Source organism: Pelodiscus sinensis, chromosome 10 (genome assembly GCF_049634645.1).
Source record: "Pelodiscus sinensis isolate JC-2024 chromosome 10, ASM4963464v1, whole genome shotgun sequence".
Lineage (NCBI taxonomy): Eukaryota > Metazoa > Chordata > Testudines > Trionychidae > Pelodiscus > Pelodiscus sinensis.
In genome coordinates, this window is record NC_134720.1 from 30,821,412 (window position 1) to 30,847,211 (window position 25,800).

Here is a 25,800-nt window from a genome sequence, read left to right on the forward strand (position 1 = left end):
CAGAGTCCAGCTGTCGTAATCTCAGGGTAACAGCATCCAGTATTCTCCCTTGCTGGTCCCTTGTGAGCATCCACTTCAGGTGCTCAGCTCTCAGCCATCACCTCTCCTGGGAGAAAACCTCTCGCCCTCCCTCCCTGCTGACTGGGGTTTTAAAGCTGCACAGCTCCCTGCCTTATATAGGGTTACCAACTTTCTAATTACGCAAAGCCAAACACCCGTCTCCATCCTTGCCATGTCCCTTCTATGAGGGCCCGACTCTATTCCTACTCAGTCCAGACCCTATTTCCATCACTCACTAACTTACTTTCTTTCACTGGCTGGGGCACAGGGTTGGGATGTGAGAGAGTGTGAGGGCTCCAGCTGGGGGTGCAGATTGCAGGATGGGGCCAAAAATAAGGGGTTAAGGATGTGCAAGGGGGCTCTGGGCTGGAACTAAGGAAGTTGGAGTATAGGAAAGGACTCAGGGCAGGGGATTGGGATGTGAAAACACCCCACCTCCCACAACACATACCCCCTAACCTGGGGCAGTGCGCTGAAGGTGCAAGCTCTGGAAGGGGGCTCAGAGCTGCAATAAGGAATAGGGAGCAGGTGGTGGGGATGCAGGGTCTGGATGAGAGTTAAAGTGCAGAAGAGAGTTCTGACTTGTGGGCTCTGGCCAGGTGGCAGTTACTTCAGATGGCTCCCAATTAGTGGCACAGCAGGGCCAAAGCAGGCTCCCTACCTGCCCTGGCTCTGCACTGCTCCAGGAAGCATTTGGCAGGTTGGCCCCTATGCTGAGGCATGGCCAGGTGGCTCTGCATGGTGTGCATGCTTGCACCCAGAGGCACCACCCTTGCAGCTCCCTTTGACCCTGGTTCCCAACCAAGGGGAGTTGCAGAGGTGGTGCTGGGGGCAAGGGCAGCATGTCTTGGCTTTGAGCCACTACAGTCCCTTTTCCACCCAGGCAATCTGGTAATAAAGTTAATATCTAGCAACACTCACCTTCCACTGCCATATCTCCAGCAATCCAATTGTGCTTTGCTCTCTTTCTAGGACTATGAACAGTTATTGCCAGCAGTTACCAGTTAGAACATATTTATTATTAAGGCAAACGTCTTGCAGAGAAAACACTAAAAACAAGAGAATTTCCTATGCACACACACTAAAAGCTTCACAGAGATCACCCATCAGTCTTATGGGGCACTAGTAGGTCAAAGTCTTTCCAATCTTTCTTCAAGAGCTGGGGTCTTGAACAGAAGATCTTATCCCTTTGCTGGCTCAGAAAGATGGCCCTGGCTCAGTTTAAAGGTGGCCCTTTAGCCAACACCTCCTTCTTTGCTCCTAGTCTCTGAAAATCCAATTTGAATCAGTATCTGTGATTTTCTCTGGGAGACTTTTTTTTTTTAAAACTGGGTTGGGGGCAGTGTTCCCTTCAAGCTATGCTGCCACACAGCTTCACAGGTGATTAAACAGACCCACCCAATTAGAGGCTCAGGGCTCTGTACATGGAGCTGACTGACTGGGCGGGACTGATTAATCACCTGTGAAGCTGTGCTGCCCTGCAGTTTAGAGGGAATACTGGCTGGGGGTCATTAACCCTCAGAAAAATCAATCAGGAGCCAGACACAAGTTCCACCAAAAAATAAAAAAAGAAGTATGCACGTGGCCCCCGACTGGTAAGTAGAAAAATGAAGACACTCACCTTCCAGGGTTCCCCTCACATTACAGCTCCATGGGAGGAGCACCTAGGCTTAGGACATCCCCCTCCCCGAGGGCTGGATAGGGGTATGTATCTGGCAAAATTCTAAGGAATGGTGGGCAGAGGTAGCTCCGCTCCGCCCTGTGCTGGCAGATGCTGCTCCCATTCTCCAGGAAATCTGGCCAATGGAAGCGGTGGGGGTGGAGCCTGCATGCCAGTGTAGGGAAGAGAGTTCCCCTGAGTTGCCATTCCTGGCACAGAGCTGCTTCTTTGTCCTGCCAGGCAGAGGACCTATGGGCTGTAGGTTCCCTGTCTTAGCTCTAGAGAATGGTACCTCTATAGCTGTATTTATAGTGTGAGGGATTCACCTTAATCACCACACTCTCACACGCTGTATTAATTCCTGAAGGAAATGTAGTAACCCTCTGCCATGGAGTAGAACACAGTTGTCTATACAGCCCCTGGCTCACAGTGGTACATAAACTTAAGACAGATACTGCATGTGATTGCAGTGTCTGTGACAAAAGCTGGTACCTAACTAAACTCTTGAGGTATCTTATAAATGTGCTAGTTGATCAAAAATTGTTTATATATTATATGTGTGTGTGTGTGTGTGTGTGATTTTATATATGTGTGTGTTAAGACAACAATTCAGCAAAACACGTAAGTTTTAAATATGACTAATTCCATTGAAGTACATGAGACTACTCAAAGTTAAACATGTTTAAACTGGGTTGAGGCATAGCACTTTTCTTTAAAAACACAATGAATTTGTAAACTTAATTAGTTATTAAAAGTCATAGCTGTAACCTGAGTTACAAACAAAAATTGTTTATGGGCAAATACAGAAGTAATACAATAGCTACATGTAAAAAAAAAATTAAGTGTTTCAGTAATCACTGTGATAATGTGGTCATAATTTTTATTGAAAAATAGTGATCAATCACTCTGATTTGGAAACTTAATCATTAACCACTAGATGGCGAGATTGCAATTCCAAAATGAAACTGCAACTTATAAAAGATACAAGCCATTTAAAAAAACCTGTTTGTACAGCCTCCATGTAGATTGACAAGAGGGACTCTGCATCCCCTGAAGACTGTATTCCTATTCTTCTCCTCTGCTTTGATATATTTCTCCATCTCTTCTCAGGACAGGGTAACTTTCCCATGGCAAAATGCATTTGTATGATTGTATCAGAACAAGATCTTTTTAACATGCCAGCTATCACTGTTCTGTGTGTACCCTTTTGAACTCGGAGCTGGTGCTGTGCTTTACAAGATGCTTATCTGGGCAGTCTGCTGATATTATTTGCCTGATTAACAGGCCTCTCCTCCTTTGTGTTGCTGATTACTACAGGGTTTTTTCGAAAAAAAGTGGCCTTTTTACGAAAAAACTTCCTCTGTGTCTAGACAGCCACCACGTTCTTTTGAAATTAAATCAAAAGAACACGGTGGTTTTTTTGACCACAGTAAACCTCATTTTACAAGGGAGAATGCCTTTTTTTCAAAAATGCTCTTTTGAAAAAAGGCGTTCTTGAATGCAAACAGGGCTTTTTCAAAAGAGAGCATCCAGACTGCCTGGGTGCTCTCTTTCAAAAAAGTGGCTTGCTTTTTTGAAAGAAGTGGTTGCAGTCTAGATGCTCTCTTTTGAAAGAGGCCTGTAGTCTAGACATAGCCTACATGTCAAGGTGTTCTGTTAACCTGCAAAGCATGAGCTAAGGAAACACCACCGGGATGGTCTGAAGAGCATTCATTCCATCTTTCTGAACCTGTTTGCTTGGTACCTTCTCTTTTTTCCACTTTGTGCCAAGGAGTTTTTCAGATTAGCCATTTCTTACCAGTATAGTAACCTGTCGAAGCCATGCAAAGTCTCTTGATTATGGTTTTCAAGTTCTCCATTCTCACTGGGGATTTGGAAGTAATCACACAAACAGAAGATTGTTTTCATCTGCTGAGGACAAAATACATAGATCAGATGCTTAAAAAACATGAACGATTTAGACGTAAAAATGATCTTGCAATACAGTCTAGCAATTCCCTGCATGGCACATGTTCACATCTTAACTTACATAGGGCAGAAGTAATTCCTTCTTAATTATACTCCAGTGAGTCAGTGATAAAGGTCTAATTGACATAATTGCCTTTCCACATGGTGAAGTGAAATTTGACTTAATTTTGTAGTACTGCCAGTGAAGTCACTTGATCCAAAATGAATAGAAGGATCAACTTGGATCTACTGTACATATTACACTTAACTACAGCAAATGGATGAGAAGAAATACTGAACTATTCTAGTTAGAGAGGAATCTACGGTGGCTGTAAATTCAGACTTTTTTGGAGTGTCCTTGTTAACAGAAAACTGAGTATCTTAAGGCACATCTACTCTACAGTGTTATTTTGAAATTCCTCATGTTATTTCAAAATAACAAGATGAGCTTCCATACAGCAAGCCCATTATTTCAAAATTATTTTAAAATAACAGGCTTCTTATTCTGGAATAATAAACCCTCATTTCACAAGGAATAGTGCCTATTTCAAAATAGCAGTAGTGGGGATGTTCCCCTGCTGTTATTTTGAAATAGCACCTCCTCAGGGCCATTCAAAGTAATGACTCCCCAGTGCGCTAAATCAATGTAGCGCATCCACATTAGGACAGCCTGCATCAGACTAACATTTAATGTGGACATGTTATTTCAGAATAGTTATTTTGAAATGCCCTTGTAGTGTAGACATATCCTTACAAAAATACAGCATACTTTTATTAATTAGCAAGCACTAATCACTCATTGTCCTTAAGGGCCAGTCTTTCTGCAGTGATGTATGTGGGGTTTTGTTTGTTTGTTTGTTTGTTTTTGAGGGGAGGAAAAGGTACTAGCAAGAACAAGATGCTAACTGAACTGCAGTACTCTGAAGGGTATTAAACAAATGTTTTATAGCTCTCTTTCTTCCTAATCCCACAAAAGTCACTGGCTGCGTCTAGACTGCCATGATTTTGCGGAAATACTCTTAACGGAAAAGTTTTTCCGTTAAAAGTATTTCCGCAAAAGAACATCTAGATTGGCATGGATGCTTTTCCGCAAAAAGTGCTTTTGCGCAAAAACATCTGTGCCCAGTATAGACGCGCTTTTGCGCAAGAAAGCTCTGATGGCCATTTTAGCCATCGGGCTTTCTTGCACAAAAAATTAAGGTGCCTGTCTACACTGGCCCTCTTGTGCAAGTATTCTTGTGCAAGAGGGCTTATCCCTGAGTGGGAGCATCAAAGTATTTGCGCAAGAAGCACTGAATTCTTACATTAGAACGTCAGTGCTCTTGCGCAAATTCAAGTGGCCAGTGTAGACAGCTGGCAAGTTTTTGCGCAAAAGCACCCGCTTTTGCACAAAATCTTGCCAGTCTAGATGCACCCACTGAGTTTTACTATAAACTTCAGTAGAAACAGGACTTGGTCCATACTGTGCTAGAGACCAAAAAATGTGAAAGTTCAGTTTACTTGTGGAATTGGCATTTTGCTCTAAATTCCATCTAGTACAGTTCTTGCTTTTGACATTTTGACACCCTTGTGTTCATTGGATGTAATTTGTCAATTTTTCTTGTTTTTTACCAAAACACTTGTGGTTTTACCAGAACACCAATTGCCCCCACACACAGGGCTCGAAGCAGCTGCATTTGATAATCTAGGAAACCTGTCTCAAACGTCTTTTAACAGAAATAGGGAGTGACTACGTAGAGATGCTTGCACCTAGCACAGTGAGGCTCTGATGCTGACTGGTGGCTCTATATGTCTGTGTAATATAAATAGCAGTAATCTTTTTAAAGAACCTACTTACTGATCTGATAGTACTTCTCTATTCAGTCTGCCCTGTCTTTTTGAAAACCACTGATTCACAATGCAATCTAGGATCCCTCTCCTACAGGAATGAAATTCTGATGTGTACCCTTCATGTTCTTTCACTCTTGTTATGCAGGTAGTTTCACAGGAATTGGATTCAAAAGTTTTTTTTTCTGTTAGCTCTGTTAAGATGAAGCCTGTACCAAAAACTTAGATTCAGAAATTCCCAAATGTTGGGGTTCCCGCCCATCCAATGTTGCAGTTCAGAATCATTCCTATATTTTTAATTAAAATGGTGAACTGTTCTAGTTTTATTTTATGGTCTATATTCTAGAATAGTCACATTTGTTTCTGTTTACAACATTGCCTCTGTTCACAGATGGTGAACAGGCAGTGCTTTTTCTTTGATTGTGTGAATGATTCCTTCAGTGTTCTGATGAGTAAAATGTGTTGAAATGATCTTAAAAGTAAGTCTAAATCAATGACTCCACATTGTTTTCATCTATCTGGAACACTTCTAGGAATGAGGTTTCTCAAGACCTTTAGTAGAATGACCATGATTGATGAGGGGCTATTTATGATTTCTGGTGGTGCAAGGGCAACATATCACATAGATGGCATTCACCAGGTCTCACTCGATATAGTACAATTTTGTACCATCTTCTCTTGAGACTAGCTGTGTGTGGCTACTAGAACAGGATGTATTTACACCAAATGATAAACTAAATAGATTTTGTACTATCCAGAGCATCTTTTACATTAATAATGATACAGAGCAGTTCAATGCTCTGAGAGCTATGTTCAGGATTGAGGGCAAAAATTATTGCCTTGCAACAACTGATGCTGTTCAAGACCCTGACTACCAGTGATGTCTCTTCATGATGAAGGTGTTGAGTATTAAATCAGTTTGCACTATACATTGCAATTGGAGAAATCTCTTTTGCATTGTGCCCATTAAGTTTTTGGATGGAGACTTTTATTTCTACTCAAAATGAACTCAATTTGCCTATTGATGCTGTGGCCCAAGAGGGATTGAAGTGTTTTCTGAGCATGTCTGTAGGCTTCCATTCAGTATCTGTTGCTCCCACCTGATGCTGAGGAGTTTGTGGAGGGAGGTTGAGCGGGGAGATTCCTCCATTGTTATAAAGGCTTGAAGAGAATTAGGTAGCTCTGCTTGGGGTAGGGATTTAGTAAGGGGGAGCCGGATAAAGTATGTGAAACAGCTGTGGTTTCTCTTGCGCCTCTGAAATTTTCACTTTTTCATAAAAATGGCAATTTTGTTGCAAAACCATGCACAATGTTTTTATTTTATTCAAAAGAGACCCATTGTTCTGCTTAAAAATGCTAATTCAGCAAGTTTGTGGAAATGGGACCAGTTTCTGAGCTTTCTGTAAAATACTTGGAAATTCAGCTATTTGAATGTTGTAACAATTTCACACCTCTTACTGAGGATGCACAAATTGTAGCTCTTATCTTCTGGGCCTCTCCTCACTTCCTTCCAGCTCCACAATAGTGTCCTTAGACTGCTACCTCTGCATTTGCTGTGATGGTACTGCTCTTCTGGATAATTCCCAATGAATGATTTAAGGTGTGGCTCTTTTTGGCTCTGGCAGCTGAAGGCAGTAATCACAGAACATCACCAAGAGTTGTTTTGTTAGACCCTCACTTCATAATGGTAATTACTTGAGTTTCTCCTTGAGAGCCTATGTGTGTCTTCATTCTCTCATTCGTGTACCCTCCCCAAGCCCCATTTACTGATTACTCATACTGGATCTGGTATCAAGGGAGTCCTACAGAAGACAATGAATGAAGGCTCAATATGTTTAGAGGGTGCTAATTACTGTACTATTGAGGTACCACAACACTGGTTTTAAGATCCTATTAAAAACAGACACTTGCTGTTCTTTCATTCAGCTACTTATACTCCTGAGATTTTAAAAATGATCATTCTTTATTCTTTCCAATCTCTTCCTCCCTCTCCCTACACTCCACAGGAAACGATAATTCTTTGGATTATGGTTTCTTACCCCAGTCTGGGAGGTATCTGCAGTCTCCTACCCAGCCAGAGGTGGAGGAAGCCATTTTTTATCACTGTTTCTACTTGGTTTCGAAGGAGCAGTGATGAATCCTATAACAATCCTATTTTGAGAGCCAAAGGGCTGATGCTTTCAGTGATGGAGCCTGGTCTGGGGGGGGTGAGCTCTGAAGTGTCTTCCTCTCCCTTTCTCTCTCCATCCAGGAGCTCCTCTCTCAGGTAAATGGCATCCCACAGATGCATTAGCTGAGGAGAAGTAAAGCTGATTAAGCAAGTAAGTTAGCAGCACTGGAGTCTAATGTCTCCTGTAGGTTTCATCTAGAGAAAGGAGAGGACCAGACCGAGCAGCAGCTGCTGCTCAACATTCTCCTACACAGGGATTGGCAACCCTTCAGAAGCAGCATGCCTAGATTTAAGTTAGTCACTTCTATTGACAGGTCTGCATGCCATTAATACTTTTTAAACTCAATAATAGTCCTACTTACATTTTAGCAGCTTCATAAATAAATAAAGCTGCAGATCTTACTGGTTAGTGTGATCCTTGGCCTTGCTTTCTCTTGCTGAGTTCTCTGATCTCAAGCTCGTAGTTTGACACTTTAAGTAGCACACAAGCCTCTGTCTACAGTGCCACTCTGCCAGTGATGATGGCTGAAAGAATGACAGCCTGATCCCCTGCTGCAGCAGCAGCCACCACCGCAGCAGCTCCCTGGCATTCCCATGCCACACTGCAACCCCAGCTCCAGCCTTCCCCAGGACTGAAGCTGGGCCAAGGCCGTGTGACATCTCCTCTGTCATGGGTGGCGGCCCCGGAGGCCAGAGGGGACACTGCCACAGTCATAAGGTTCCCAGGCCAGCCCCAGAGGTGACAGTGCTGCTGCCCCAGCCACGTGGCTCACGGGCAGGCCCCGGAGGTGCCGCTGCCCCGGCCATGTGGCTCATGGCTACCCCAGCCACATGGTTCCCGGGCTGACCCCGGAAGTGCTGCTGCCCCAGCCATGTGGTTCCCGTGTTGGCCCCGGAGGTGCTGCTGCCTCAGCCCCACTGCTGCTTCCTCCCACCACCACCAGGTGTGGAGGAAGAGGGAGGACTCCAGTGGCAGTGCGGGCTCCCTGCTGCGTGTGGGGAGAGTGGGTTGAGCTCCCACTGCATGCCACTCAAAATTGGCTTGTGTGCCATAAGTTGCCCACCCCTGTTCTATGAGATTTTTATTGATTGTTTTCCACCACCTCCTGGTCAGCAGCTGAGTTCATTTCCTCTGATAGGATAGAAGGTCTGAACAAAGCCAACTCTGACTCTAATTGTACAGGGCAGAAGATAACAAATAAGGGTATGACCTGAAATTTTAAAATCAGAAAATAATTAATAATGGACTCCTGTTTTTCAGACAAGGTCAGAGGTAACATTTTAAAGGATTAGTTACAAAATATATCAACATAGCTCAAAATGTCTTTGGGGTAATCATACTAAGAAATATAGCATGCTACTTTCCTGCACAGACCCTAGCAGCTCTAAGTTAGTTTTCTGTGTTCCTTTAACCTTGGTGGTGGTAACTTTCCACATCTATCCTCTACTGTGTTCTTGCTGACTTGCTAAATATCTTTCAATATCCATGGTCTCTCTCTCTCTTTTTTTTTTTTTTTTTTTTTTTGGATTTCATCATAACATTTATATTCTTGTTTGCTCTTGTAGAGCTCCAGTATCCCACTGCCATCTGGGGACAAAATAGAGGAGATAAGGGTTTTACTGGACGTGATTCACACAAACAGAAAACAAAGGAAGCATCTGCTGTGCTCAACTACTGAACCATCACTGCTGTAAGTCTCACTTTCTTTGTATAAATTGTATTCTACATTGGTAACACTTTTACCACTAAACTGTAAGGTCAACCATGGGTTTGAATCCCACACCAAGATTTGGGCATATGCCCAACACTAACATTTGTTGCATTCTTAAGCAAATATTTCCACTTGAGAAAAATGGAGTTTCCAGGATCTATTTTCTATGAAACAATATATTAAAACATTTATTACTTTCATATGGCTCTTTCCATTTCAAATGATCCCGAAGCACTTGACAAATTGTGTATAGAAAGAAATCACTTCACCCAAACTTGAAATGCAGCCAGTGGAGATTGCTGAAAGCAGAGAGGTGAATATGACACACACACACACACAGAGGTAATTTTCAGTAGGGAGTAAAAATCACCCTAATGTGCCTGCCTCCTCGGAAGGAGTGAAGCCAAAGGAAACTCCACTGAATGCAGACACAACTGGGATAAACACTGGCAGCACAAGAACACAACAAGTGCAGACCAGCCGTTTGAAGATTGCTGTGCTGAAGAGAAGCCATAGACAGACTGTTATTTCTTGGAACTTAATTAGAACATTAGATCTATCCCAATGCAAAGTACTATGGGATCCTAAAAACTCAAGTGGGTAAAGCCTTGCTCTAGACAACTTCTAGAAGTTGCATCTCTGAAATGGTGCATTTCTAGCACTCTTATGGGGTAACAGCTCTGTACTGACTGCAAAGAAAAATATGACCTCCTGTTACAGGTAGAGGAAGCTGTGTATAAGTTATGCACATTTTCCTCACCCAATGAATATCAAGTACCTCAGTGCAAGTTATAGTACTCTACCACCTATACACTTCTTGATGAGTTTACACCACTGCTAAACTTGGACCATGGTATCTGGTTGACATTAGACGTAGGGCTGAGGTGTAAGCATTTGGGTAGGTATCTGAACTAAATATGGGCCTTCAGACCCATCTCTAATTCAAATACATCTTCAAAATTGAGGGAATGTTGTATATGATAATATTTTGTAAGATGTACTATTTAACTTCAAAGCATACTTTCTTTTTCACCCTTTTTTGTGTTAGCCTGTATCAGTTCAATCTGTCTGCTCCTAAGAGACAAATTATTTTACTTGTGAATCAGATCCCAACGTGACTGACGAAAATATAACAATTCCTATTTTACTATTGGTAATGCTGTTTCAGGATGCTCCCAGCACAGATTTCAAGATGCATTTTATTTTGAGCACATTTTCTTCAATGTACCATTTCATGGTTAAAAAACAAATGTGGGTTATAGACATATATTAAATGCTGTTCCACTAGCTGCTAATGTGATTTTTGGAACCACATAATGAGGGAAACTGAATTCTTTTATCTTTATGTTAAGAAAACCTGTCACAAATCCTAGCAAGTTTTCAGTGTGATGAATGCCGTAGTCCAAGATTTTTGTGTGCTGCTGCTGCTTTCAGAAAAGGATATCCTTAAGATATAGAAATAGTATCTGAGGTGACCTGCCAGTTTGCTGAATTGCTTATGATGGTTATACTGTAAAGAAACACTTGACAATGATGGATAAGCTCTGAAAAGTGGGTTTTGTTTATCTTTTCTTTGCATTTATGTCAGGTTTTTCACTTGGGGCTACACTTACTCTTTGAATGCTGAGCTGATTCTCTCATTTAACATTCTTCGCTCACCCACCCTTCTTTCTTATCTTGGGCATCAGATGCAAAATGATTGCAGCATCTTTAACAATTTCCAATTTTGACTTGTTTATTGATTATCTGTTGCTTTAAACAGTCAGATAGAATGTTCACTTTGGGGGCTTTTCTCCAAATTGTTTGGAGTTGAAGATGTTGCTCAGCACACTGTGCTGATCATCTCCTATTTTTTCAGCAGTTGTTCTCTTTTTTTGAGCTTGAATAGGTTTTTTGACAGTCACCTTCTAACCATAGGACAACAGATATTGGTTTTGTTTTGCAATATAACGCATAGACGTCTCTTAAAGCTGACACTTCTTGCTCATATAAATTTTTAGCTACCAAAGAAGAACCAACCTTATCACAGTCTCTTCCCCAAATTTCAGGTTGGTTCTGATCTATCTTATAATGGAATACATGTAGAATTATTCCTTCTGAAGTCCATAGAGCTAACCCACTGCATAAGCTGTGTGAGATGAGAACTGAGATGAGAACCTTTAATATACCAGCTACAGAAGCAGTTAATGAAGATGCTTCCTAAACAGCTTATCATTTCAGAAGAAGTATCCTTTTCTCTCCAGGTCCCAACTCAGCTTAAGATACTGTAGAAGTTACAGGCATCATAGCACAAAAGCTGTTATGCAGACAGCAATGGCTTACTAGTAGGAGTTTCATAACACTTTGCAGAAAAATCAATGACCTTTTTAGGCAACTATTTAAAGGGATGGATTTCACCCCTTTAGACTCAAGTTCTTATATTAGACAAGCTATAATAAAATTGTGCATTGAATCTTCCAGTTGTTAAGAAGGTCCATATGCCCCCATGGCAGAAAATCAAGTAGGATCATCATATATTTTGGGAACACACCAGGGCTATGTCAACACTTGCGGCTTCTTGCGCAAGAACATCTTGTGCAAGGGTTCTTGTGCAAGAAGTCTTGCACAAGAAAATGTCCACACTGCCATGTGCAAGCTGTGCTTTTGCACAAGAGTGGCCATGGCAGTGTGAACGCTCTCTTGCGCAAGAAAGCTCTGGTGGCCATTTTAGCCATAGGGCTTTCTTGCGCAAGAAATCCTTGCCGAGCATCCACACTTCCTGCTTGCGCAAGAGCTCCTGCGGAAGAGGGCTTACACCTGTTAAAAAAGAGCATAGCTCTTGCGCAAGGAGCCCTCTCTTACCACGCCGTACTGTAAATTTCCTTGCACAAGAGCGGGTGGGCAGTGTGGATGCTGTGTAGATTCTTGCACAAGAACGGCCATACTTGCACAAGAAGCCGCGCGTTTAGACATAGGCCAGGAGTTTTGTGTCATCTGCTGTATCAAAAGATCATAACAATGAACATGTAACTTGGTACTTTGAGAAGCATATGTTTTGTTTATGAAACTGGCAATCTTTTAAGATGGAGTGAAAAAGTACTGTTAAGACTCATCTCAGGATAAATGTAATGGGGCCATAAAATGTCTCCTTTCTTACTGCCTCTTTATACCAGACCTTTTTCCTGGGTTTTTTTTTGCGGGGTGGGGGGGAGAGATTCTTCTCTGTTTTTAAGTATTTTTGTTCAGGAGATAGGAGGAAGAACTTGAGAGGACTGATGTAAACAATGTATAGGGAGACTGACGAGAACAAAGTGAAAAATAGAAAAGTTGTATTTGAGAGACAGGAGAGGCTGGATGAGACAGACTGAAGACGTATTGTATTTGTATTATGTACAATAAATTAAGGCTCCAGTTCTAGTGACATGAGCACACCAAGCAAGTTTCATCATTGGGGCTTCTTGCTGGAATCTCTTGATAAAATACAGCCATTTATAATATCCTCAGGAGTACATATCTGCTAGAATATGGATTTAAAATAGCAGCTTCTGTAACCAAGAATATTGGCATCTACTGTGTCCTCGACAGGTGCCAGATGTGACTCCCTGCATTTATTTTTTCTTAATTGTAATATGACTTAAAAGAAGAGTGACCTGAATTTATTGGCCGGTATAACTGAAAGAGAGCTTGCCTGTCAGCATACCTGGATAACTGATTAATGTCTGATTCTGCAGCTTTCCTTAAGGAGATTTGGGATAAATGGGAGTTAACTCAGCAAGGGGGTGATTTTTATGTAATAATAAATCAATGTTGCAAGTCTTGCAGAGAAGGCAACTAAACAGGTGGGCAATATTGACCATAGAAAGGAGTATCAAGAGAATGCCCAGTGACCTAAATTGGCACATTTTAATTGAGCTCAGTCACTGAAAAGGATTGGATATGGGATAGTTTGAAAGCACTTGTGCCTAGTGAATCTTGTTGGTGTCAAGCACTGGCAATATCAGCCCCCTTGACACTGTAGTCTAGGCAGAGTGCAATGCTCTGAGGTCTTAAAGCAGATATCTTGGACCCTGAGCAAACAGAGAGACCTGCTAATTGGGTTGCTGGATCTTCCAGTTCAATAATGTCACTTTGCAGTGAAGTGAAGCCTTTCAGAATCCCACAAAATTCAGGAGCTTCAGGGGGTAGCCGAGTTAGTCTGTTACAGGAAAAAAACAACAACAAATGGTCTGGTCAATATCCTGCCTGTCAGATGTAAGTTGAAGCTGTCAACAGACCACATAGGACCTAAGATGCTGTAGCCTTACAGATGCTTGAAAAGGAACAAGACATTTTATTACAGTCTGGTGCTTCGGGGAAGTGCTCTCAGCCTGGAAACACCATTTAAAGGCAGTCTCATGCAGAGAGCACAGTAAGATTTCAATCTTAAAGGCTACAGTTTTAACTCTTTAATGCTAAGATGAATATAAAGCAAGAAAGATTCTTGATGGATCATTGCTTGCATCTCAAGAATCCTGATGTATAAGTGCTTTGCATGCTTACTTAGCTTATTTCACCACTTTAATTTAATGCTTGAACTGTCCCAGTGGAGGTAGCATGACATGAACCTCAAAATGGTCACTAAACTCTGTTGCTCATAACTTAGGGCCACATCATATCCTAGGTGTGTGTCCCCTCTCTATGAGTAATTCCAGGTTTCTTAGTAGAATTTCCTCTTGATCATATCTTTGGGATAGAGTCTGGTTCTCACCCCCCAGGGAAAAGGGATGGGATTTGACCCAGGGTGTCCTTATGGTGCAAGGTCTCAAAGACTTTGTGACCCTCACCAACAATTCATGTGCCTGGACTTAGCCCTGGCTGCCACTGCTCTCAGCCCTCCCAGTCCACTCATGGGATCACTTTGCAGTATGGGGAACTGCTGAAAGTCTTAACATCCATGGGTGTGTCTAGACTACATGCCTCCTTCGACGGAGGCATGTAGATTAGCCAGATCGGAAGAGGGAAATGAAGCCGCGATTAAAATAATCGCGGCTTCATTTAAATTTAAATGGCTGCCCCGATCTGCCGATCAGCTGTTTGTCGGCAGATCGGGGGAGTCTGGACGCGATGCCCCGACAAAGAAGCCTTTCTTCATCGACACAGGTAAACCTGGTTTCACGAGGCTTACCTGTGTCGATGAAGAAAGGCTTCTTTGTCGGGGCATCGCGTCCAGACTCCCCCGATCTGCCGACAAACAGCTGATCGGCAGATCGGGGCAGCCATTTAAATTTAAATGAAGCCGCGATTATTTTAATCGCGGCTTCATTTCCCTCTTCCGATCTGGCTAATCTACATGCCTCCGTCGAAGGAGGCATGTAGTCTAGACACACCCCATGGGAACACAATGAGTATTCCTGTGGCACATTAGACACTGATTTATAAGAACATAAGCTTTGTGGGTAAAACCCGCTCCATCTGATGAATTTGAATGGCATTTACAGAGGCCAGGGTATATACAAGAATAAGAAAAGAAAGAGGGTACTTGTGTAAATGAGGCTAATCAAGTCAGGGTAGAATTGGCTCATTCATAACAGTGGGTGTGAAAATGTGGTTATCAAGAGAGGGGAAATTTGCCTTTGTAATGCAATAACCATGTGTTAAGTTGGGGTCAGTAGTAACTTACGCCTGGACTCCCCAGAGGGCTGAAGATGGAATGATGTCATCTTCTTCGGGTAGTGTCCCCATAGGTGCTCCACTCTAGGTGTCGGGGCTTGTCCCAGTGCCACAAGTTGGAGACTTGTCAGCCGTGGTTCAGCCGGGCCGTGCATGCGTGGTGGCGGCATGTGCTGTTCACATCGTTTGTGAGCTTGTGAGTGGCCTGGCTCCTGCCAGTTCCTCCTAACCGTTCACGGTCGCAGGCAGAGCAAACCCCTTCTCCTCAGTCTGGAAAAAGAAACATGAAAAATTGTAGATAGTTACTCAAAAAAGTTCATAGTTAGTCATATGTATAGTTATATGCTTCATTTTAGTTCCTGTGTTATAATTAGAGTAATGCTGAGGTCTCCCAGATTTAAGAAGTGTGCGGAGTGCCACGACGTGATGATGGCCTCAGATGGGCACTCAATGTGCATAAAGTGTTTGGGTGAGGGTCATATCCCTCAGAAATGCCCACACTGTTCCAAACTCACAGCCCGGGCTCGATGCAACCACAAGATGCAGCTTAAAATGCTTCTCTTCAGCAAGGTCTTGCAGCCTGCTGACACTGAACCACCTACCGCTTTGGGGCCAATAGCGGGCAAAAGATCAGCCCCGAGACACTCTTCATCTTCATGGAAGGGTCTGGGTGACAAACCGGGTACCTCAGGATAGATGGCATCCCAACATGCTGACAGGCATAAGACGAGCCGCAGCATTTCTGAACCGAGCCCTTCCCTCCATAGGGAAGTGACTTCAGCACCGGCCACAGCCTCAAGGCCTGATTCTGCCCCGGCATCTGTGAAACCAAAGTCTATGGCACTGAGGACTAGGGCCCCGTTGACGGCACCGAGCATCTCCACACCAACACCCAAGTCTACATCGACACCGACTCCTCTGGCACTGACTCCTCCGACATCAGCTACCTTCACACTGGCCTCCACGGTGCCCTCTTCGGCACTGTCACATAGTGGCGCATCCATGCTGATGTCGGCCCCGATTGCCTTACCTGCGCCGACTTCAACAACTAACATAGCAGAACTGCCCACTCTTCAACCAACGGTAATGGGGCAGCACATGTCCCACTCGGGTGCACCTCCTTTCTTGGTGCCGGCGAAGGCTAAACAAAAATCTCGGAGGATAGTAACTCCCTCTGCAAGCCCAGAACTGGCAGTTTTTTCTCCTTAACCTCAGTCAACAGCTTCTGCCTTTTTGGTGCCATTACAACAGGAGTCCCATATCACACACAGACAACAACGATGCAGACCATCACCTTGATATTTGCCATCGCCTCAGCGATACTACAGGCATTCACATTCACCATCTTATGTCACACGTAGATCTCGTTCACCTCGCTCACCTACATGCTCATCATGTTCTAGGTATCGTCACGACTCTAGAAGGAGATACTTACCAGAATATTCACCATATTCACCAGGGCAGTATTACCATGACTGGTACTATTGGCACTGACATTATCATTATCGCCACCGTTACTCTTCAGGACATTCGTCTTCAAGGTTGCCGCAATGCTATCAACAGCTCTCTCACAGCAATGTAAGGTTACCAACACCACCAGAACCTCCTACAAGGCCACCTACACCATACGGAGATGTTCCTCTCCCTCTCTGACGGCCAGAACCAACAGAACTACCCACTCCTGAACAGACACAATTGCAAGTGCAGTCTCCGATGGACCAAACATCATCTTTCCCGGAAAAGGCAGTTTTTCCCGATGATTCTTCTCCCATGGATGACATTCATTAATTTTATAAGCTCTTTAAGAGGGTAGCAGAGTCCCAGGAAGTCCAGCTAAGTGAGGTTCAGCAGAAACAACTATCGCTTCCTAAAAAATCTCCAGCCGTCACAAAAGTAAACCGTTAGATGAGGCGTTACCGTTAGATGAGGCAATTCTAGAGATCGCTGATGATATTTGGCAGGCACCATCCCCTTCTCAGGCCACGCACAAAAGATCAAAAAAAATATTTTGTCCCCTCAAAGGGGATGGAGTTCTTGTTTGCTCATCCACAACCTAATTCTTTGGCTGTTGATGCAGCTCAACAGAGAGCCAAGACACCCCAATATAAAAATGCTGCTGTGGATAAAGAGGCAAAACAGCTAGACCTATTCGGCCGAAAGGTCTACTCCTCTGCCACATTGATCCTCAGGATGTCGTACTATGCCACCCTCCTCTCCAACCATAACTTCGATAACTGTACGAATCTAGTATCATTACTGGGGAAACTACCTGAGGACAAGCATCAACTTTTAAAATCTGTAGTGCAGGAAGGCTATGCAGCATCAAGAACAGCCTTGCAGATCTCTCTCAACATTGCTGGCACAGCAGCTCGTGCCACGGCAACATCAGTGATCATGAGAAGATCATCCTGGCTGCAGCTGTCCTCAGTGCCTAAGGAACTGCAGGCCAAGTCAAGGATTTGCCCTTCGACAGGCAGAGTCTCTGCCAAAAAGACAGATCAAGTCCTACACTTGGGCAAAGACTCCAGAACAACCCTGAGAATGCTAGGGATGTACACACCACCATATTGACATAAGTGTTTCACACTCTACTGCAAACAGAGGCCCTTCTCATACTCCAGGCCTATATATAGGCAGTATGATCAACAGCAGTGTGGCAGACCCTGACAACAGACACGTCGGCTGCAAACAGGTAGGGCACCCAATTCACAAAACAACAGGCAGCAAGTTTGACAGTCCTGTCGAGGGACTGCGAACCATTCCCCTCACATACCCCTTGGGATCACAAAAGTTATTTCACCACTGTTTAAGACCTTACCAACTCAGGTGGCTTGCCATCACTACCGACTGTTGAGTTCTGGAACTGATAACATCCAGATACTCGATTCTGCTTCTGTCTCTTCCTCCTACTTCTCCTTCATCTTCAGGGACCCATCTCATGTCACTCTGCTAATGCAAGAGGTCTTATGCATGGACTAGGTAGTTCAGACTAGGCGTAATGAGGAGTAACGGTAGTTCGGACTAGGAAGCGTAGTCCGAACTACCTAGTCCGTGCCGCATGTAGCCACGTGGCACGGAGTCCGCACTAGCGGACATTTAAAAATGGCGGCGCCCAGCTTTATGCAAATGAAGCCCAGGAAATTCAAATCCCGGGCTTCATTTGCAACTCCGGTTGCCTACATTACCACCCTAGTTCGAACTAGGGTGGTAGTGTAGACATACCCGTAGAGATCGGGGCAGTGGAAAAAGTACCTGAACAATTTCAGGGGAAAAGGATTCTATTCTTGGTATTTTCTCACCGAGAAGAAGTCAGGAAGATGGAGGCCCATTCTTTACCTTCGACGTCTCAATCGGTACCTCTGGAAAAGCAAATTCAAGATGGTGACATTGGCTTCTATCTTCCTAACATTGAACACAGGAGATTGGTTCACGTCCCTTGATTTGTGGGATGCATATTTCCATGTTACCATACACCCAGCTCACAGATACTTCCTCAGGTTCATCATAGGCACGCAGCACTTTCAATACAAGGTCCTCCCCTTCAGCCTGTCGTTGGCACCAAGGGTTTTTTCCAAGACATTATCAGTGGTCGCTGCGTATCTACATCACCAGGGTATTGTGATATTTCCGTACCTGGACGATTATCTAATCAAGGCATATGCGTATGATCATGCCCTTCGTGCCACCGAACTCATAAGAAATATATTTTCAGATCTGGGTCTTGTGATCAACATCCCAAAGTCTTCATACCACTGTGACGGCGCGTTGGGGGTTCCCCGTCTCCTGCACCCCGAAATGGCACAAACAGACTTCACCAGCCGGTGGAATAGAGGAAGTTTATTGCCTCTCCAGGATACAGCACAGCACAGATGTAGTCTGGTCACAGAGCTGGGCTAGGATGCCTCAGGCCCCCTTGAGATGGGGGAGACTGGGCCCCTAAACTCCAGCCCCTTCTCCTAGGCTCTCCTCCATGCTCTCCCACAGTAACTAACTAAATTCCCTTGCAGCCCTGCCCCCCAGTCAGGGCAGCATTCCACCTTCCTTTGTTCCTCTCCATGGGGGGTGTCTGGCCACTGGTTCAACAAGTTTGGCATTACCTCTGCCTAGCGAGGTTTTCCCTGCTGGGTCTTGCTCCAGACAGCAGGGGTCACCACAGCCCAGCAAGTACCCCCACTACGTCACAACCACAAAGGTCTCTAGAGTTCATTGGGGCACGGTTAGATTCTACAACTGCCAGGGCCTATCTTCCTCAGGAGAGATTCCACAAAATACAGAATCTCATACAGATACTTTCAATCGGTTCCAAGGTGCCCATACTCACCTGTCTGCAACTCATGGGTCACATGGCTGCCACGACATATGTAGTATGACACGCGAGGTTACACCTCAGATGCCTCCAACATTGGCTGGCCTCAATCTATCGATCAGGCAACCAAGATGTACACAGACTAGTCATGGTACCATCCATGGTACGACATTCCCTAACATGGTGGACTTTTCCTACCAACATGCTTTCAGCAGTGCCTTTCCACCATCCACATCCCATGATTCAAATTACTTTGGATGCCTCTCTTCTGGGGTGGGGAGTCCACTGCATCAGCAATTATGCTCAAGGACAATGGAATGCACAGGAAGCCCTCCAACATATCAATTTCCTGGAGCTCAGGGCAGTGTTCAATGCATACCGACAGTACTACCACGGCTTACTAACTGGCAAGGTAGAGCCAGATCCAAGTCCCTCTGCGCAGAGGCCACAAAGCTATAGAATTGGTGTATATGCCACAGAATCAACATCATAGGTACATACCTCTCAGGCAAGGACAATACCATTGCAGATGCCCTAAGCAAACATTTTTTTCCCCAGCATGAGTGGGAACTCAACCCAGCTGTAACTCTTTCTCAATTCCAAAGATGGGGATTTCCCACTATAGACCTGTTTGCGACGCATCTCAACACAAAATGCCAGAAATACTGCTCCAGGGCAAGTCTGGGACCGAAATCATTGGGGGATGCATTTCTGATAGACTGGAGTCATCAGCTACTCTATGCCTTTCCTCCACTTCTTCTGAGGGTTCTAGAGAAGATATCCGAAGATCGAGCCATGGTCATACTCATAGCCCCGTTTTGGCCCAGGCAAACATGGCTTCCCCTCCTGCTCCAGATATCGGTCCAACCCCCATATCTTGCCAAAGCAACCAGGAATGCCCATGATACATCCCCAAATCAACCGACTACACCTCACAGTGTGGCTCCTAGCTGGTTTCACCGAACAGAAATCCTCTGCTCTCAAGAGGTGAAACACGTACTAATGTGCAGTAGACACGATTCTACTCAAAAGACTTACCTTTATAAATGGTGTTCAGCCAATAGTCTCGATGAGATATCCATCCCAATCCATCGTATTTGGACTATGCTCCACTTGCACCACTCAGGACTGGGACTTTCTTCCATCAAAGTCCATCTCGACGCGCTCTCTGCATTTAAACAACCCATGGAAGGATTCTCAGTATTCGCCCATCCGATGACCAAACATCTCTTAAAAGGCCTAACAAATCTTTATCCTCCGTGCAGAAGACCTCCTGTGCTATGGGATTTGGAGCTGGTTTGGGACACTCTTACATATCCACCCTTTGAGCCATTAGCTACCTGTGACATGGCCACACTCGCAATGAATTTCATGTCACCTTCCTCCTAGCCATAACATCAACTCGAAGGGTTGGAGAACTTGCTGCTCTCTCCACTAGTCCACCTTACACTCTATTTACCAACCAGGAAGTAATACTTCGACCCCACCCGAGCCTTTTGCTAAAGGTAAATTCAGAGTTCCATATTAACGAGCCCATAATACTCCCAACATTTTACCCTAGACCACACACTTCTAACCAGGAAACCCGTCTACATACCTTGGATGTCCAAAGAGCCTTGGCGTTTTACTTTGAGAGAACGTGCCCCTTCCGTCCATCTCAACGTCTCTTATTATGCACGGCCAAATGAGTTAAGGGCCAACCATTGTCATCATAGCATATCTCTAATTTGATTGTAAAATGTATTACAACATGCTACTTATTACGACACAAGTCAATACCTACCTCAATGACTGCTCACTCCACCAGAGCGACATCCACCTCAATGGCCTTTCTCAAAAGCGTCCCACTTCAGGACATTCATCGAACAGCAATCTGGTCTTCGGACATGACATTTGCGAAACATTATGCAATTGATGCTATTGCTCGTGACTCAGTGCTGGCCTCTGCAATACTTGCCTCAGCAACTAAATCTTCATACCCATCCCACCTCCGTACGCTCTGTACTCACCTAGAGTGAACCACCCACGGGGACAGAACCCAAAGAAGAAAAGGAATCTACTCACCTTGTGCAGTAACAACGCTTCTTCGAGCTGTGTGTCCCCATGGGTGCTCCATGATCCACCCTCCTCCCCACTTCAGAGTCTCTTCTTCTGTCTTTCAGGAGTGACCTGATTAGGAGAAACTGGAGGAAGCCAGGCTGCGCGCAAGCTCACAAACGGCATGAACAGCACGCCCCGCTGCCGCGCATGTGCGGCCCAGCTGAACCACGGCTGACGAGTCTCCAACCTGTGGTGCCGGAACAAGCCCGACATCTAGAGAGGAGTACCCACGGGGACATACACCTCGAAAAAGCATCATTACTGCACAAGGTGAGTAACTTCCTTTTATAAAGCATCCATTTCCTTTCAGCCAATCTCTGTGACACTCTTGCAGGATTGTGAGTGAGGAAACATGGGTCAAGTCCCCTTCCCCCCTTCTGAGTCCTCACCCATCCAACTAGCTCCCTCATTTACAGAAGAAGAGGCAAGAATTTGTCCTTTACAATATTAAAGAATGAATAAATGAAAGGCTTACGTATGCTTTTAATGAGGCCTTAGATAAGGACTTCTAAACATACCATTTCATAACTTATAAATTAGCAAAAGAGGAAAACAAACAACTACAGTGCAAAGGACTAAAGATACAGATTGAGCAGCTGGATGAAACATGCTGAGACACAAGATAGGGCTTTGAATCACTATTGGCTTTGAGGCAACAACTTTCACTTAGCCGTGCTGAACAAACAGAGCACACGATGAGATCTAGAGCCAAATTATATGACCATGGGAATAAACCCAGAAGGCTAATGGCATGGCAACTTAACCAGGAGAAGAAAAGAAACAATATTTGAGATTCAGACTAAAAAGGTAAGAGCTGTTTCTGATATAAGTGTGATAATTAATACCTTTGTGGTTTATTATAATGACCTCTACTCTTGCTCTCCACAATTAAAGGGTGCAAACAGTGACCCTGAGAGGTTTTTGGGAGCAATTTTGATTTGGGATGCCTGAGGGAGGGATGATCCCAGAACTATGGGAATACAGACATTCTTGCTGAAGGTAAATTGGACTATTGCTTTTATACAAGGCGATGAAGTCCCCAGCTAGAATAAGTGCCTAATGGAGTTGAGATTTGAAAAATATATTCTTCCTTCTACATGTCTTCAAATATTTGCCAAACATTATGCAACACAAGATTCAAAGCAGGATAGGACACTCATATAGATGAGATCAGAATCTGCCATTACCTTAGCTCTTATAGAATGATAAGGGCTATCAATCCAGATGCTGCAGGGCACAAACTAATCACATGCTGTGATCAGGAAGATATTTTCCTTTGTGTAATAGCACTGAACAAATAGGCATATTAGTGCTTTTTGCCTTCCTCTGCTTAACCAGATGGACCACTGACTTATTCAGCTATGCAATTCTCTTTTAGTAATGATTTCATGCCCTAGCCCCAAAGGAAGGGACAGAACTTGTGTTCTCCCTAGTATAAAAATCTACAGCAATTCTTGTCATCTGTGTCTATTAGAAATAGCCAAAGCTTCCAGCAGGGTGGAACTGAATAGCCAGCATAAGAGTGACTGTGGGCATGACCTGGCCATCAATTTAAAAAAACAACTTTACCCTATAGTCTGCTTTGGATTTATTTTTATAATCTATTTATTTAAAAGTATGTATTTTTACTATGACAAGAATTGTCCTTCAAATTGTTGGGACCTTTATAATGTAGAATTTATTATGTTTGATAGTGCCATAGATGCAGATGATGCATTAGCAGCCAAAAGTCAGTGTCCTTAGTGGCAAGCACTTGCCACTAACGACTCTTGGTCTTTTCTCAGTAATTTATATAAAACTGCCATCGCACAAGAAAAGGCAGCAGAATTAGAATAGATTTTAATAAATAAAACTCAGGATCCAAGTCTCTGGATTTAATGTCCTGTTGCCAGCTCTGCTACTGAGCTGCTGTATAACCTTGAGTAAGTTGCTTAGGGCATATCCACACAGCAGCGTTAATTCGAAATAACTTGCGTTATTTCAAAATATCAAAGTGAGCGTCTACACAGCAAGCTCATGATTTTGAAATAACAGGCACCTTATTTCAAAGTCCATAACCCTCATTTTATGAGGAATAATGCCTATTCTGAAATAGTTCTTTCAAAATAGGGTGTGTGTAGAGAGCACAGTTGTGGTTATTTTGAAATAAGGGGCCTCCAGGGCTTCCCACAGGTACCCTGACGGCCGCTCAGTCTACACTCATCGGAACTCTATATTCCCCCTTCCCCTGGAGCCCTTAAAGCTGTAGCCACAGGAGCAAGGGCTTGTGCCACACAGCAGTGCTCTGCTCTGCTCTGCTCTGCCTCTGCCGTGGCGGACCCCAGCACACAATCTGAGGCCTCCATAGCTGCCAGTCCATCTGCATCCAGCTCAGGGCCAAAAGAGGAGGACGCCATCGTGGACTGACAGAAATCCTGGATCTCATTGAGATCTGGGGAGAGCAGTCCAATAGCCAGGATCTCTGCATCAGACGGTGAAATGCCAAAGTGTATGGCCAAATCATTCAGAGGAGGCACAGTCACACTCTGGACCAAGTGCAAATGAAGGTCAAAGAGCTCCAGCAGGCCTATGCTAAGGCTAGAAAAATAAGTTCCCAGTCAGGAGCGACACCCCAGAACTGTTGCTTCTACACCCAGCTCAATGGCATCCTGGGAAGGGGGCAGGTCACCTTCCTACCTCTTGTCGTCAACTCTGGCCTGAAGACACCTGTCGTCAGCCTCCTGGAAAGCGTAGCATTGGAGGAGGATGTCAAGGATGATGACAACAAGGAGGTGGCCACCACACACAGCATGCCCCGTGGCCAGGACCTCACCTTGTCCCTGGAGCCAGTACCTCCCTTCCAGGATGTCACCCAGGGCTCGGGGAAGGCTGGGAAGGACCATCAGGTGAGTTCCATTACTTTCCATGGACACACATGGTGGTGGGGCGGTGGGTGGCGAGTGGCTGTGCACTCTTCTCCTGGACTTCTCAGCCTGGGGATCGCACAACAGCCTGTGCACGTGGCTGCACATGGAGCAGCAGTCCAGAGCAGGCAGCCACTCAGGACCCTTGTGTGCCTGCTCAGAGGGGTTCTGGAGAGGCCTGCCTTACTTTCAACCCCATGGTGGAACACCTTCCAACCACAGGCCACCATTAGGGAGGATGAGGTCACAGGCACGCACACAGCAGTGCTGCACACGGTACATGGGCATGCCCACACTCCTGGGGCAGCATCTGCTCCCAGGCTAGAGTGGTGAGGTGAAGGACACCAGTCCCCCGACAGGGGAGCCTGCCAGGAGGGCGGGGGGGGGGGTAGTGGAGGGTACCCCAACAGCACCCTCTCTGGAAAGCGGCATCTGCCACTCACACCACCCCCTTACACTCCCCACCCTCAGCGAGCAGGGGTACAAGTTCTCTCCTTTCCGGAATCTGCCACTGTCAGTCCCAACATGTGCGTGGCGCAGAGGGAAGCCAAGCTGCCCCAGTGTCCCTCGCTCCTGCCCTGGCCGGCACCTTCCCATGCCTGCTTGTCCCTGGGGCGTGGGGGTAGCAAGGCTCCTCCCAGGAATATCTGTGCTCTGCAGGAAGGGGCCTGTTATCTAGGCCACCAATGGACTTGCTCCAAGCACATCGCCTTCGTCTGACCTGAGACCTTATAATGTCGGCTCTGAAATGAGGGCTGGCTTCAGGCACCCTGCCTCCTGGAATGACTTTCCTCTTTGTTCTCATAGCTGGACCAGCTGTGAGTGAGGCACCTGCTACACCTCCTGCACCAGCCTCCTAATCCCATGGGAGTTGCTGCCACAGACGAGCCTAAGAGGACCTGGAGTGGATATACATTGCTGTCCTGCATGCCCTGCAGCAGTGTTTGGAGGCGGACAAGGAGCTGTGCTGCACCATCGGCAGGAGCTCTTGCAGCAGGCCTGGACCATGTGCATGTCTTACACCGCTGCTGTAGACTGCCTGCTGACCACTTCTGCCCCAGCTTCTGCCCCTGCAGCTTCTCCCTCTGGCCTCCCCGTGGCTGCTGAGGGCCCTGCACACGAGGCAGTGACGGCACCTGAGTCAGGGGCCATTCCCAGCATGATCCCTGAGGCCCTACTCGCCCCTTCCAGATGCTTTCCCCAGTTACAATTACCCCTAGTTAAACAAAAAAATTAGAGTTTCTTGGTTCAAAAACAAAAGGTCTGCTTTCTTATATTAACATGGGAAGGGAGGGGTGTGGGAGAAAAGGCACACTGCGGCAATGCACGGGCCTCTTGTGTGGAGGCCCAGGGCAGTGTCACTGGGGCTACGTCTAGACTACACCTCTGTCAACAGAGAGATGTAGATTAGGCACATCGAAATTGCTAATGAAGCCGGGATTTAAATATCCTGCGCTTCATTAGCATAAACATGGCTGCCGCTTTTT

At 45.0% G+C, this 25,800-nt stretch overlaps 1 long non-coding RNA gene across 1 annotated transcript; it reads left to right on the plus strand.

The window, feature by feature from the left end:
- Positions 1-1,533: 1,533 nt before the first annotated feature.
- Positions 1,534-25,533, plus strand: LOC142830862 (uncharacterized). Its single transcript, XR_012906393.1, has 5 exons — positions 1,534-1,655; positions 9,231-9,355; positions 21,473-21,680; positions 24,047-24,295; positions 25,121-25,533. It is a non-coding gene; the product is annotated as an uncharacterized LOC142830862 (long non-coding RNA).
- The last annotated feature ends 267 nt before the right edge of the window (positions 25,534-25,800 follow it).